A 6935-nucleotide genomic window follows, 5' to 3' on the forward strand; every position below is an offset into this window, starting at 1 on the left:
ACTCATTATAAACTATGGAAAGTTATTAAAAAATAGATGCATCTGTGCGTCATCTGTATTTCATCAATATTTGTGCTGTATTTGCCTCCATATTTGCTTTCATTGGTAATATTCTCTTTAGGGCTGTATTCACACGGGCGAGTGCAATATCAGTCCGAGAAACTTGGACCAATATTGTATTTTCAAACCTGCGATTTTTCAGCAAGTGCGATGCGATTTTTGAATTGCCTCCCTGTATATGCGATTTTCACATGCATCAAAAAAATCACACGTTGTTCCTATAGTAAAAATAGAACAAAAGGCATCATGCAAATTGCATAGCATGTGAATGTAAGACATCTTTTAAAGATCTGATAGAAAATATCAAGTAGAACATAAAAACAATGACAGGAAATGCTCTGGCAAATACAGATCTGATAGCATATTTTAAGGCCCATTTAGACCCAATGATTCTTGCTCAAAATTTGCTCAAAGCTGTCTTTTAAAGCAACAATCATTGGGTCTAAATGCATGGACATTGTGCAGTTTTCGTGCATGAGTCATTCCTCGCTCAATTCTAGTTTTCTAGAATTTAGGGATGAACTCTTATCAGCGGTGCAGGCTGTTATCACAGGCGGCAGCGCTAATAAGATTCTTTCAAACCGTATCCCGCTGGTAGTTCACAGCAGAACGTAAGCTGTAATTGTGGAGAACAATACAGCTGATTGCTTATGCAAAACAGCTGTATTGTTCGCTGAGCGATAGTGGCGGTGTCCCGCTCCGCCTGCATAGCTCCTAGCTACTTACCTGCTATAAACTATGCAAAGTGAGTATCGTTTGAGCAACTTTTGAGTGATCATCTGTCACTTTAATGGGGTCTTACTGATACTGTAACTGATAACAATACTGATAACCAGGGGCATAACTATAGGGGATGCAGTTGTACCTGGGCCAAGGAGCCTTAGGGGGTCCACGAGGCCTCCCTTCTTCATATAGGGAGCCCAGTACTAGGAATAAAGCATTATAGTTGGGAGCCCTCTTACAGGTTTTGAATTGGCGCCCAGGAGCTTCCAGTTACACCTCTGCTGGTAACATATGGTTGCAATGTCATCTGTACTACGGAGGTGTTACTATACTCTTGTGTGAAACCAGCCTAAAGCGGAGAACATTTTCAGAGTTTGGAGACCACATCTACCACCTCCACTGAAAGGCTGCTCTTAACAGGAGCAAAAAGACAATGGGCACTAGATGATTAATGCTACAGCTTGTTCTTCCTGTGGGAATAAATGACACATTTCCATGCTGCACACGGCAGACAGTGAGCAATATTTCCCTCTTATTCCAGGAGTAATATACCAAGGGGAGGCGGTGGAGGAGAAGGACTTGTACGGCTCGTCCACCATTTTATTATTTCCTTAAAGAAATCAATGACCTGAAACATTCCCTCTGGACCTATCATAATTTATTTCACTGTTCTGTCAATAAATTTAACAAGGTTTAGGTTTATATCAGCGGCGTCGGAGGATTCAATTGGGGAATTTTATATTTGTTCGGCTCGATTACAGAAAGCAATCAATACATGGAAACAGAGGAAGATCGTACTCTGCTAGAGGAGAGAAATATTGAACTTACCCAACTTATTATGTTGAAAGGACATTACAATGTTTTATCCTGCTTTGTGCAGTTTTTTTTTCTGTAGCAGAAAGCTTTTGATGTCCGTTTCAACATGTCTATTATAAGAAATATGTAATATATTAATGGGTTCCTATTCTAAACATTTATATATATATATATATATATATATATATATATATATATATATATATATATATATATATATATACACACATACTATAGTGTGTATACTATATGAATTGGGTAACTTTTAGTACTTTGTGTTTCAATCTGTTTGACAAAGACCATTTTAAGGTCGAAACGTTGCATGATTTTGTATGTTATGGAGTGAAATAAACGTCTTGGATTTTTTTAAACAACTTGGATCTGCAATGATTTCCTGGGTGCCGCACCATTATATGCTATTGGATCTACTATTAGTGACCGGGTGGGTCAATGGTCGCTGTGGAGCATGCGCCATATTTGCATTTCTTCCTCACTGTGTGATAGCGATTGGAGTGCTGCTGGCTACTTTCAGTTTGGATACAACTCTGCTCTGTGTCGCTATAAGGGGCTAGAATGATTCCCCAATAAGACATCCAATGTATACCTATAGTAATCTTCGTAGTATCACACTTCTTCTCTGTTGGATTTATACAAGACCAGACAGGAAAAAGCACTGTATACCTCTATATGTAAGCAAAAGCATATGGAAGTAACGTAGGGTTCATACAAGACTAAATGTGCTGTATTATTGCTTCATGCAATACCAAGGTCATTCATACTGATGAGTTGCTCAATAAATTGGTTGTACAGGATGCAAGGATGGCTGGGTGACATCTTCTTTGAGACCAATTGTAATTGTTATGCAGCTATTATGAAACTGGCAAAACGTTTGCTAACAACGGGAACAGCAGTAATCAACAAGAAAAGATAATAAAATATTATAGTATCCCATAATTGTGTTTTCATATTATACTGCTGCACAATGCTGGTTTCCCATGAGGCAATGTGCCTATGATTGGCTTGGGCACCTGCTCATACCAGGGAGCTCATCACAGCTGTTAGATTATAGGTTTGAGCTCTCCTGCATTGGCCTCTATGGGAAATAGGTCAGATAATGCTGGTAAAGAAGGGTGACCGCTACTAAAATAAGCAGGGCAGATATTGTTAGATTACTGGAATAAGAGGGTAGGGGAATTTTTGTGACAACTGGAGACAAACGTTTTGAGAGTGGAGGTTTTGAGAGGGAGTAAAAGACGCCAGGGGGCACAATAACAAGTATATAACAGCAATATCTGACTTTCGTTTCTTTGCTGTTGACGTACAGACCCATGTGTTCAAAAGTCATGACCACAGTAGGCAACGGTACAGTGAACATAAAAGTTGAGTTGGTACAAGATTTCATCTTCCTTGGATCCAAAATTGATTGCAACGGGCAAGCTGGACCTGAGATCAAGACATGGATTACACTTGGTAGGACTGTAATGCAAGGAATTGAAAAGATCTGGAAGACCAAGGATATTAGCATTGCAACAAAAACCAGACTGGTCAATGCAATCGTCTTTCCCATAACGATGTATGGTTGAGAAAGTTGAACGCTTGAAAACAGACAGAAGGAAAATCGATGCGTTTGAACTCTGGTGCTGGAGGAGAATACTATGGATAACTTGGACTACCATGACAACCAACAAGGTAGTGTTAGATCATGTCAAACAAAAATATCACTAGAGGGCAAAATCATCAAATAGCAGCTCTCTTTTTTTGGACACGTGATACGCGCTATCTAACTGGAAACAGTACTGATGCTTGGCAAAGTCAGTGGGAAGGGAAGATCAGGACGACAAAGAACAAGATGGCTAGATACAATCAAGGCCACCCCGAACACGTCAATCACCGAACTGAAAGAAGCGGTGAAAGACAGGAATGCATGTAGAACATTGATCCATAGGGTGACCGAATATCTAGGTGCACATGCTATTTGTATTGCTTTCAAATGAAAAATCCCTGTTATGCATAATCTAACAGACAAATGTGATGTTTATTGTGGGACAACCCCATATCCTGAAATAGTCCTATTGCCTTATCCCTCCTCCACCTAATTTTACAGTAGGTATTAAGCATTCTGGTAGGTAGCATTCTCTAGACATCCATCAAACTCAGATTCATTCATCAAACTGCTAGATAGAGAAGGTTTCCTCTGCTCCTAGTAGCTGCGTGCTTTACGCCACTCCTGCTGATGCTGGGCATTGTGTAGACTTATCCTAGCCTTGTGAGCTACTGATGTACGATTCTTGTGCTGATGTCACTTCCAGAGGCAGTTCGAAGCTTTGTAGCAAGATGCAATGGAAAATGGGCCATTTTTATGTGCCAAGTGCTTCAGGATTGCTCTATGAGTTATCCACTTTGTGGTTGAATTGTCCACTTCATAGTAACACTGTTTACAGTTGACGAGGGCATATCAGAAACTGACTTATGGCACAGGTCCAAGAGAAAATAAGGTAGAGTGACTCCTATTAAGGATCACGAGGGTAGCGCCTACAGTCCTTCATTGTTCTCCTTTTTATGGTCAAGTATTTGCTGTAAAGGTGGCATCCTATGACACAAAAAAAGAAAAAAAATATATATATATACCGGTATATATTTTTTATTTTTGTTATGAAACTACCCTCAATATACCTGCATCTAACATTAATTGAATGATACCACAACACCTTTAGTGAGTAATGCCTTCTTTTGAGAGGACACAGAATTGTTTTGACTGTTATTTCCAATCTACTGTGAGATTGATTGCCAATTACAGTGCTTTTCTTCCAAAAATAAAAATCAATTAAATGTTTTTTCAACAACGTCCCTCCGTCACGGTAGGTAATTTTAGGTCCTTGTGTCTGGGTTACCAGCTTCTAATTAAAAACATAATTACATGTAAATGATGCAAGGCCGACAATGAAAGAAAAGACTCAGTTATTACATCTGTGTATACCAACACGGTTCTGAAAAGCGAGGCATATCACTACAACAGTGAAATTTATTCAAATAGGATTATTATTGATCACGGAAGTAAATGTACTTGATTTGTAACATTATCTAAGCCACTTCTCCACATAGGGGATTTCAACTTGTGAAACCAGCGGGTTTTCCAATAGTACATGCACTTTAGGCTGACGATCTATGTACAGTTGGGCTCGTTCAAGTGCTTGATTTTATAGTAGTTGTAAAAGTGCAATAACAAATATCATTAAACACTGCAGCTACCATTGATTTCTGTGAATGTAATCCAGCTAGTAACATGAATAATTATATTTTTTGTACATTCTTTATGTTTTCTGCGCTGTACAGTACATAGAAAACAACAATACAGCAGTTTACTGTAAATTGTTGCCAGAATTTAGGATTTGTTCTCAGCAATTTATTATCAATTGTCTTCTCCCATTTGCCTGTGTGTTATGCAGGAAGAGATGGAATATGGTTGATAATTTTTACGTTAAGTGTGGGATGTTCCAACATGTTTTACTGTAAATCCAGATCTGGTGTTTTTGCAGCATTGACACTCAAGATGCCAAATAAACATGTTAAAGGGTCAAAATGATGGAGATCTAGCAGCTAGAGCCCAAAGTGCAGCTACCTTGCAAAGGAAAACGGGGACCGAAGACAAGATTAGTGGGTGTCCCAGCTGCTCACCCATTGAGAGTGAGTGGTTAGGACTGCTGAGATGATTCATTGAAACCATCAGAGCCGGACCTAAGAATAGCAAAAAGAGGTGAGTATGGAAAAAAAAAGGATAAAGCCAGCGAATTAAGCTAATTTCACTGATTGTATCCAATGACAAGTCTTCTTTAAGACTTTTGAATATTTTCAAAAAAACAAATTTGGCAACTTTACCCCTCTATCATCTTAGTGAAGACAATTTAAAAAATAAAGTGACATAGAAAATAATACATTTGCAGCACTAATTACAGGCTAATTAAGTGTTCATACTGATTCAGCGAAGCAGTAAAAATGGTGATTAAGGCAACGTTATGAAATTATTATTTGTACACATTTTCGCAACTTTGGTCTGCAATAATTTTTTTCCTCTAGCATTATGACAGTTTATAGATAGTTGTGATCTTAGAGTGATTATAACAGAACTGTCTCAAAGAGAAAGTAGTAACAGTCCTGAAATTTCTCCATTTGCAGATAACTTATCTAATGTCTTGATGTGCAACCAGATCTTTGGCAATGTTTTGTAGTATTTTACAGCTTCATTAATCTCTATAGTAGATCTTTCAGGATCTTCTGAAAGTAGCTTGCATCATGGAATGGTTCATAATGAGAAGAACAGATATGGCAGTGACAAGGCTGTTACGTCCGACCTGGATGCAAAACACCTCATCTAGATCAGATGTAATATTTTGTCTTAAAAGGGTGCATATACACGCAATGTACTAACATGGAGAATATAATATTTATATAACAAAATCAAAAAGTGAGGAGAAATGGATAGCTGACCTAACCTACTAATGTGAGAAGACCCTACTTAAAAGTAGAGCACTCACTCTGATGAGGGGAACCCAATGTCAGGAACCTGGGGTGACCTTGACTCTCCTCAGTTGAAAATAAGGATAATAGTAACATAGTAACATAGTTCGTAAGGCTGAATGAAGGCAATGTCCATCTAGTCCAGCCTGTCTATCCTCCTGTTTTGTTGATCCAGAGGAAGGCAAAAAACCCCAAGAGCAGAAGCCAATAGCCCTTTTGGGGAAAAAATTCCTTCCCGACTCCCTAATGGCAATCAGACTGTTCCCTGGATCAACCCCTAATAGTTCCTACCTGCCTGTATACCTGAATTAACAAATAATCTTAGATTTATAGCCTATAATATCCTTCCTCTCCAGAAAGACATCAAGTCCCCTTTTAAACTCCTCTATGGATTTTGCCATCACTACGTTCTCAGGCAGAGAGTTCCACAGTCTAGCTGCTCTAACAGTAAAGAATCCCTTTCTATGTTGGTGATGAAACCTGCTTTCCTCTAAACATAGCGGATGCCCTCTTGTTACCGTTGCAGTCCTGGGTATAAACAGATCCTGGGAGAGATCCTTGTATTGTCCCCTCATGTACTTATACATGGTTATTTGGTTGCCTCTTAACCTTCTTTTTTCTAGAGTAAATAGTCCCAATTTGGATAGCCTCTCTGGGTATTCCAGTCCCGTCATTCCATGTATTAGTTTAGTTGCCCTTCTTTGAACCCCCTTCAATACCGTAACATCTTTCCTGAGCATCGGTGACCAGAACTGTATGCAGTATTCCATGTGAGGCCTGACAAGTGCCTTATATAATGGAAGGATAATGTTCTCATCCTT

This window comes from Eleutherodactylus coqui, chromosome 1 (genome assembly GCF_035609145.1).
Source record: "Eleutherodactylus coqui strain aEleCoq1 chromosome 1, aEleCoq1.hap1, whole genome shotgun sequence".
Lineage (NCBI taxonomy): Eukaryota > Metazoa > Chordata > Amphibia > Anura > Eleutherodactylidae > Eleutherodactylus > Eleutherodactylus coqui.